The sequence below is a fragment of the Eretmochelys imbricata genome, chromosome 18 (assembly GCF_965152235.1).
Source record: "Eretmochelys imbricata isolate rEreImb1 chromosome 18, rEreImb1.hap1, whole genome shotgun sequence".
NCBI lineage: Eukaryota > Metazoa > Chordata > Testudines > Cheloniidae > Eretmochelys > Eretmochelys imbricata.
In genome coordinates this window covers 9,079,155-9,088,553 of record NC_135589.1, presented here as the reverse complement: position 1 = coordinate 9,088,553, position 9,399 = coordinate 9,079,155, and the positions used below count along the sequence as shown (strand labels likewise).

Below are 9,399 nucleotides of genomic sequence, written 5' to 3'. Positions count from 1 at the left end.
ATAGAATTATAACATTCATAAACCAGTCGGAGAACAATCTCTTTGGTCACGCAATCACAGACATGAAGGTCGCTATCTTACAACAAAAAAACTTCAAATCCAGACTCCAGCGAGAAACTGCTGAATTGGAATTCATTTGCAAATTGGATACTATTAATTTAGGCTTAAATAGAGACTGGGAGTGGCTAAGTCATTATGCAAGGTAGCCTATTTCCCCTTGTTTTTTCCTACCCGTCCCCCCACAGACATTCTGGTTAAACTTGGATTTAAACTTGGAGAGTGGTCAGTTTGGATGAGCTATTGCCAGCAGGAGAGTGAGTTTGTGTGTGTGTGTGTGTTCACCGGGGGTGGAAAAAGCGTGGATTTGTGCTGGACATGGCCCACCTTGATTACTATGCACATTGTGGGGAGAGTGGTCACTTTGGATGAGCTATTACCAGCAGGAGAGTGAGTTTGTGTGTGTATGGGGGTGGGGGGGTGAGAAAACCTGGATTTGTGCTGGAAATGGCCCACCTTGATTATCATACACATTGTGGTCTCTTTGGATGGGCTATTACCAGCAGGAGAGTGAGTTTGGGGGGGGGGGGCGGAGGGTGAGAAAACCTGGATTTGTGCTGGAAATGGCCCAACTTGATGATCACTTTAGATAAGCTATTACCAGCAGGATAGTGGGGTGGGAGGAGGTATTGTTTCATGGTCTCTGTGTGTATATAATGTCTTCTGCAGTTTCCACGGTATGCATCTGATGAAGTGAGCTGTAGCTCACGAAAGCTCATGCTCAAATAAATTGGTTAGTCTCTAAGGTGCCACAAGTACTCCTTTTCTTTTTTAGAAATTACTACTGACCTGTGTTATGCAGGATCACTACTGTCCCTTCTGGTCTTGAAATCTATTCATCTAAAATTAGAAAGTGTATGCCCCTTGTAGCCTCAAAATCTCTCTCACAGTAAACTGTTATTAAATTTACTGTTCATAATATTTTGCTGCCCTAGGAATGTATCTGTTCTATTTACATGCCAGAGCAGATTTCATTTCACTGCTTCCTCCAGGCGATCTCTCTGCCGCTGCCCCCCACTCTCGCAAAACAACCCTGGCCTTTCCCGTAGCCCTGGTGCAATGGCTCTGGTAGGGCAGCCAAAAGGCAAAGTTGCGGCAGGCCAGTACCCTTCTCTGGGGGACTCATTGTCAGTGGTTCTGCTCCATAGCTCCTGAAAGTGATTTAGGATCCTTCTACTGTGCTTGCGCGATCAGCCTTTGAAACGCAAGTCTACAGAGGACCCGTAGGGCAGGTGACACCTGAAGCTGCGTGAAATGTGCTTAGCAAAGGCCAGGTTTGGCCTCCTTCCGGAGAGCAGCTCAGGCTGGCCGGGAGGATCCTGGCCCAGCTACGTTACCGCTGGGGGGGCACTGAGGTTTCCGGCTCCACATGTACCTGAAACGGAGGGTCCGGCTAGGAGCCCCCTGTTCTAGGCTCTGCAGCGATGGAGCGTTGTGTTGTGATCTCAGACTACTACGACGGTGTTTAATGGGCCCGGCCCGGCCTGGAGCGAGCGCCCCCGACGGCGGCCCGGCCACACGGCCGAGGGGAGCTCAGAGTCCAGCCGGCGCTCCCCTCTCCCGTCACGCACTTTGCGTAGCCCTTCCGCTCCCCCGCGCTGGCTACGTGAGGCAGCCGCCGCATTCGCCGTTTGGCCATAGCTCCCCCTACGCGAGCTGCGTAACTCGGGCCTTCTCGGCGTCCCTGAGCCTCGGGGTGGGATTGAGCACCGGGCCCGCCTGAGGAGACGGGAGAGCAGGGAGGCGACGGCATCTTAGCACGGTGCCGCCCCCTTCCTCCCTGACGGTTTGCGGGCGGAGACGCACGGTAGGACAAGGGACGGATTGTTTCTGCCTGGACATGTGTTGAGGGGTCCCCCCAGACCGGGGCCCAGGGGGAGCCCCCCGCACTGGGGTCCCAGCCTGGGGGCTCCCCTCCCGAGGGAAGCGGATCAGGGCGGGGAGTTGCCCTCTCCCGCCCCACCCCCACCCGCGGGGCTCAGGTTCGGTCAGGGTTTCGCTGCAGCCGCGGCCCCGACTCACCCCCTTGGAGGAGTGGGGATGCTGGAGCCCGCCCCCGCGTCTGAGCCCTTTGGGGAACCGTGCACTCTGCTGCCCCCCGATAGTCACCCCAGGGGGCGACAGGGGAGCTGCTGCTGTCGGGAGCAGAGCTGCAGGAGCCTGGGCGGGGAGTGTAAAACGTTTTTGGAAAGCGGGGGGAGAGGGCCGGGGGGGCAGCGAAACCCTGTCCGAACCTGAGCCCCGCGGGTGGGGGTGGGGCGGGAGAGGGCAACTCTCACCCCCAGCCTTGCACCCGTTCAGGGGGTGAGAATAGGTCACACTATATCATAGAATCATAGAATATCAGGGTTGGAAGGGACCCCTGAAGGTCATCTAGTCCAACCCCCTGCTCGAAGCAGGACCAATTCCCAGTTAAATCATCCCAGCCAGGGCTTTGTCAAGCCTGACCTTAAAAACCTCTAAGGAAGGAGATTCTACCACCTCCCTAGGTAACGCATTCCAGTGCTTCACCACCCTCTTAGTGAAAAAGTTTTTCCTAATATCCAATCTAAACCTCCCCCACTGCAACTTGAGACCATTACTCCTCGTTCTGTCATCGGCTACCATTGAGAACAGTCTAGAGCCATCCTCTTTGGAACCCCCTTTCAGGTAGTTGAAAGCAGCTATCAAATCCCCCCTCATTCTTCTCTTCTGCAGGCTAAACAATCCCAGCTCCCTCAGCCTCTCCTCATAAGTCATGTGTTCTAGACCCCTAATCATTTTTGTTGCCCTTCGCTGGACTCTCTCCAATTTATCCACATCATTCTTGTCCCACGGTACGGCTCGACATTTAACCATCTTCATGGTTTACGAAGAAGTGCTTTCTCCCCTAGAGTCTGCTGAAACACTGCCGCTGCCCGTCACTCTGTCTGGCTCCCTTTGCTACCTTCCCGTTGACACCTCAGAGCAGAACTGTGCAGAGCTTGGTCTCTGCTCCCATCTGATCCTACTCTCCGTTCCTTCTGCCCATGCCTCATACTTAAGCTCTCCCTTTCTATTCATCTGTTAGTGCTTCCCTCCCTGGCCTCCTGTGGCAGGCATCTACTCCTTTTTACCTCCCTCCGCAAAGTAGGTTTCCTTCATGTCAATTTCCTCCCAAGGGAAATGCTGTGTGTTTTGTTTTGTTTTTGAATATTTTTCTTTATTTTCTAACATCTTATGGAAAACAATAGTTCCACTTATTTTACTCAAATAAAAAGCTCTCACAGAACTACACAGGAAACACTATCACATATTCATGGATTAATTTATATCCAATTTAGGATCGCATATGGGTCCCCTATCCTCTTAAATGTCTCTGGTTGATCCCTGAAAGTGAAATTCACTCCTGCGCAGAGGAGCAGCACAAAGCTGAAGATAGATAAATTCAGACTTGGAATAAGGCATACATCTTTAACAGAGAGGGTAATTAATTATTGGAACAATTTACCATGGGATGCGTTACCTAGGGAGGTGGTGGAATCTCCTTCCTTAGAAGTTTTTAAGGTCAGGCTTGACAAAGCCCTGGCTGGGATGATTTAATTGGGGATCGGTCCTGCTTTGAGCAGGGGGTTGGACTAGATGACCTCCTGAGGTCCCTTCCATCCCTGATGTTCTATGATTCTGTATAGTAGATTTTCCATCATTGAAATTTTTAAATCAAGATTAGCCATCTTTCTAAAAACTTGATCTAGCTTGAATAGTCAGTTATAGGCTTGAAACAGAGTTCAGTGGGTGAAGTACTCTGGTCTGAGCTATGCATGAGGTCAGACTAGATGATCATAATGGTCCTTTCTGACCTTAAAATCTATGTAAGGTCTATGCACCATGTAAATTCCACTTGATGCCTATTCTGAGGGTTTAAATTAGATGTAAGTGTTCATTGGCCTTTTGCTGGCCCTTTGTGCACTCCGAATGCAAAAAAAGGCCTGATCTAGAGATCAGTGAGCTTTGGATTAGGTCCCAATAAAATAATGCCAATACTGTCAACCCCAAGTGGTAAGATTTTGTGAGTCAGGCTGCAAAAATCATGAGTTTGTCTTTAAAATTATGAGTTTTTTAATAAAATATACTTTGGATTGTTTTTATTTGCCTCTTGGTTTTTCGAACCTTTAAGGCTTCTTAGGTGTGGGCAGAGTGAAGGGGGAGTACAATGAGATGCGAACGGAGACAACAGGAGCTGAGTTGTACAGAGCCTTGAAGGTGGCTTGTTGGGGAAGGCAGTGGAGGGGCGTAATCACTGTCAGGTCTTTAGGTTGCTTTGTGTTTTTAAGCTTTTCTCCGCAACCATGAGTGCTAGCAAAAACTTTTTTTTTTTTTAAAGAAAGCTGAGATTTTCCAGGTACTGTCCTGATTCCAGTACTGTGTGGTTTACATTAAGTATACAGCTCTGCAGTGGAATTCTACATTATATTTGTATGTTTTGTGTCAATGTATAATCCATTCTGAAAAGTAAATATGTTCGTTGTGTGATTGTGCGTAGGTGGACCTAGATTCTGCAGGCACATAAACGATGTGTGACTTTACTTATACGAGTAATCCAGTGGAAGTTAATGAGAGAACTCGTGCATAAAGCTGATTATGTTCATAAATGTTTTCAAGATTATGGCCTTAACTGGCTTTTAGAGAGGAAGGATGGTCTAGTGGTTAAGGCACTGACTTGCAAGATCCAGGTTCAATTCCCTGTTCTGCCACAGGCTTCCTGTGAGACCTTGGGCAAATCACTTAGCCTCTCTCTACCTCAGTTTACAGATGAAGATCATGACACTTCCCTACCATGTAGGGGTGTTGTGAGGATAACAAATACATTAAAAAGGTTGTGAGGAACTTTGAGATCTACTGATGAAATATAAGAGTTAGGTGGTGGTATAGCAAATGACAATCTTCCTCTGGATAAGGTGTTTTTAATGTTGCATTGCATTTTTCTGTCAGCATCTGAAATAACTCTTGTGATTGCTATTTTAAAAGCTGTATAAATTAGAGTTTCCAAAATACCCATTTGAAGTTCCTTTAATTAATTTGCCCAAACGGCATTTACAGGAATAATAAGGCATTTGTGTGAATTATAAAAACATCCACAGTTACATTAGATAGGATTAAAAAATATAAGGGATACAACCTGCATGCTTGAAAGGATAAAGCAATCACTAACTGCCTGAGGTTACAAAGACATTTCCCTTAATGGCAGTTTATTCTATAATTGCCCATTTCTGAGGTTTTTTCACTTTCCTCTGAAGCATCCAGGACTGCTGGAAAGAGGATAGAGGACTAAAAGGTCTGTTGGTCTTATACAGTGTGTCAGTCTTTGCATTTCCACATATCCGGATAATAGCTGAGCGATAGAAATCGACAGTAGTGCTTTTGTTTTATCATTGGAAAAGGCATAATTATTCTCTGATCAAAAACATCCATTAACCTTATAGTGCCTTTCTTCCTAAAGACTAGATCAGGGAAACCTAAATAAAATCTCCCTCATTCTATTGACATCAGCAGAGCTCTCTTATGGCCACGTTTCAGGACAGCATCCCAATTTAAGAAAGTGCTCAATCCCATTGAAGTTTACACCATTTTAAAGCTACAAATGTACTTAAATAGTTTCCTAAATAGAAAGAGGCTTTCACGCATGCTAAAGTGCTTTTCTGGATTGGGGCCCATGTGATTAAAGATAACTTACATGAATAAGGTTTTGCAGAATCAAGCCCAATGCTAGGCAATCTGGAAGTATTATTTAATGGTCATGAAGAAGAATATATTATCGGGTTGTAATTTTGTATGTTAAATAATCTGCTCTCCTGCTTTGCACTGAATCCATCATATGGTCACATTTCGCTCTGTGTGTCTAATATTGTTTAGTGTATGTCTATTATATCCTAATCTTGCAATTGGATCCATATGGGCAGATCTTTCCTGCCACATAGACCACACTGATTTCAGTGAGTCTCCACGTGGTCAGAAAGTCTGCCCAGGCCAACCCAGTTGCAGGCCTTGAGCCTTATATGCAAACTGGTTGGAATTTCCTCCGTGATCTATACAGCTCTGAACGTGCTGTCAGCTCTTAACAAATAACTCTGTGAGAGATAATACAGAGCCCCTCAGTGCTACTCAGGTATTGTTGTGTGATGCAAGACAGTCTATCCCTCCAGCACCTGAAGTCCTGCAGCTTACCTTCTAATCATTCCTGCTCTTTTTGTCCTTGGGGAATGAGACTCAGAAACTAAAAATTAATTTGTGTCTTCCTTTGCACCAATGCAACCCCACTGTGTCAATGAGATGACTCAGGTGCATTTGAGGGTTCCAAGGATTTAACCCATTCTGCTGGTTGGCAGTTCCAAGTATCTATATTTTATCATAGGCGCAAATGTGAAGCTAGTATGCCTATGTTTGCTTTTCCACCAGTAGGGAACACTCAAGTATTTTACAGCTGTGGATCTTTAATGTAGGATTATTATTTTACTTTTTAAATAAGATTGCTGAAGTCATTATATAAAATACAGCACCGTTCAAGACAACAAAGGGCACTTTATGTGAAAAGCTGGTGATAAAAATTTCTTTCAAGTGACAGCTCAGATTATGGAAATGCTTTGGACTGCTGGATTACCTTGCTTGAAACAGGGACACCTACTTCAGTGAAACAAGCTGAATATAATCCTCAGGATCTGAGCCTGGCTATGGGACCAATTTACTCTTGTTGGAGTCAGTGGCATAATACCCAGGCCAAAATTTTCAAACTTAGCACCAAACTAAGTGGCCTGATTTTCAGAGGTGTTGCGCTCCTGCAGTTCCCATTGATAGAGCCCTGCGTGGATACAAAATTTGTATCCACATCCGATCTGTGATCTGCAAACATGGTCTACGGATATCTACAGATTTGCAGGGCTCTACCCATTGATTTCAATAGCAGCAGGATGTGACTGTTTATCAGGTAGGACAATATGTTGAATTTGACTAAACCAGATGTTGTTATTCCTGACACTGCACTTCAGAAAATCCAGCTGTTTCTAGGTACCTGTACATACTTAGATACCTAACTGTAGGGACCCAAGTTCGAAAGTTATTGCCCATAATATCACCTCAAAGCTCTGATTTGTGGATGGGAGAACACAAAGAATAGGGCTTCTTAGAACCTTAATAACTTTTTCGGAAACTCCCAACTTTTTTTTTAAGGATCTGTTTGTTGAGTTTTATGGAATAAGGTTACAGACAAAGAAGCTATTGTTGTGTCATTTCTACAGTTGGTTGTATTGGTTACACTAGCAGAAAATAAAGATTAGATTGTGCAGGTGACTGTACTACATGCTAGAGTCAAGAATGAGGTAGGTCATAAAAAGATTGAAAACAATGTGCAGAAACTTCCTGGACTAACAGGGGCTCCCCATGTGAAGGAGGGGAGAATGACTTCTAGTAATTGAGGGAGTACACGGAACTTTGTTCAGAATGGGAGCATTCATGTCCCTGGAATGTATATTCAGTCAAAAAATTAGCAGACACAGTATATCTGGAATTAAATGTAAAGGTGAAAACACCTACTGGGCAATCCCAGTTTCTGAAGATGGCATTTCTCCCAGGATACTGTCTCTAGGCCAGGGGCGGGCCTGAGGCCCACATCGGGATTCCGAAATTATATGGAGGGCTGGTTAGAGGAGGCTGTGCCTCCACAAACAGCCAGGCGTGGCTCGGCCCCCGCCCCCTAGCCGACCCCCACTGCTTCTCTCCCCCTGACGGCAGTGAGCTGAGGCTGTGGGGGAGAGGGGACAGCAAGGGAGGGGCTGGGAGCTAGCCTCCCGGGCCAGGAGCTCAGGGTCTGGGCAGGAGGGTCCCGCGGGCCGGATGTGGCCCATGGGCCATAGTTTGCCCATCTCTGCTCTAGACCCTGCTCAGCTGTTCCATTTTTGGTGTCAGCTTATGAATGGTAGGTACCCTATAAATGTTACTCCCCACACCCTTCTAGTGGCTGGCAGAGAGAAGGAGCGTTTTGTCTCTTCAGAGACACCTGGATGCTATCTCCTCCCCCTGGAATCTGTCATTCTTAGGGTTTCCTGCAATACCAAGCATCATAGTATCCTAAGAGCCGCTCAGGACAGTTAGATCTGTTTTAAATTCTCCAGAAGTTGCTAGTTTGGGTCCTTTTGCTGGCCAAGGAAATCTTCTCTCTCGCTGGGAGCAAGTGGATTTTTTCAGTCATGTGTCTGTTATAATAATATGCTCACATCTGCAAGTCTGTAGGGCTGATAACAGAAGTGCCAAGCTATGGTTTGCAAGAACTGCTGGCACTTGAAATACGAGATTTCATGGCAACAATTTATTCAATAAGTTGGAGTCAGGATAACACTTTAGGGGGATCAGACTCTAGCTAATGCTGTAAAATAAATTTCTTTACCCAAAAGTAGAGCTTTGTGATTAGCCACAAGATACGAAGTGTGCAGCTTTTGCTAAGCCTTGCACTAAATGGCGTGAGTGCAGTGGAGATCTGCAGGTCACATGTCCACATTTGAAAGACATGGCCAAACACATGGCCTGTCGTACAGATGACAAGCTGTCTGAACTGATACATCAGCAGCATACGAGGAAAAGGACGTGAGTCAGTGAGACAAATAGGGACTCTTTTGTCATTTGAGATGTCATAGAAAACTGTTAGCGAGCAGGGAAGGTCTAGCTCCCTTCTTTAGAGTTACAGCTTAACCTAGCAAGTGCTGACTCGTTGCCAACCCAAACGTCACATGTCCAAGATGGAACTTCACCCAAGGCCAGCAATGGAGCTGAGGAGTCCGCTCAATCCCTTGGGAAGCATGTTTCAGCACCTGCCCTTCTCAGTCCATACAGCGAATTAGGGCAGTTTTATTATTTTGTTCTTTCATGGACTTTGGGTTCCCGAGTTGTGTTGTTTTCATGGGAACACACTGAGATACCTCAGACCTGCATGGTCAAGTCACAGAACCGGGAGATGCATATGTGAGGGGCCTCTGTTCCCAGAAAGACGGGTGCATGAGTCATGCCGATTACCAGCTCTTGAAGAGAGCGATGGATTTTCATGGAATTTAAACAGTAGCAATTGCATAGGATAGAACTTGAACTTGCATATTTCTAAAATAACTTCAAGGCAATTCTGAATCAGGAGGAGCCCTCTTCCCCCTTTGCAGACAAACCCAGGCTGCCTTGGGATACTGATTGATGAATGATTATTTTTAAACAGAGAGTTTAAGGTCCGAAGGGACCATCAGATCATCTAGTCAGACCAGTCTATCACAGGCCTCTAATACTACCCAGCCACCCACACTCTAAACCCAACATCTGGAATAAGACCAAAGTACTACAGCCCTCAAGAGA

At 46.0% G+C, this 9,399-nt stretch overlaps 1 protein-coding gene across 1 annotated transcript in view; it reads left to right on the top strand.

Annotated features, from left to right (window-relative positions):
* Window positions 1–1,741: 1,741 nt before the first annotated feature.
* TMCO4 (transmembrane and coiled-coil domains 4) overlaps window positions 1,742–9,399 on the top strand; it is an 83,532-nt gene continuing 75,874 nt past the window's right edge. The window contains exon 1 of the mRNA XM_077837255.1: window positions 1,742–1,864. The gene's annotated coding sequence lies outside the window, so the exon portion shown is untranslated. The remainder of the gene's footprint in view (window positions 1,865–9,399) is intronic.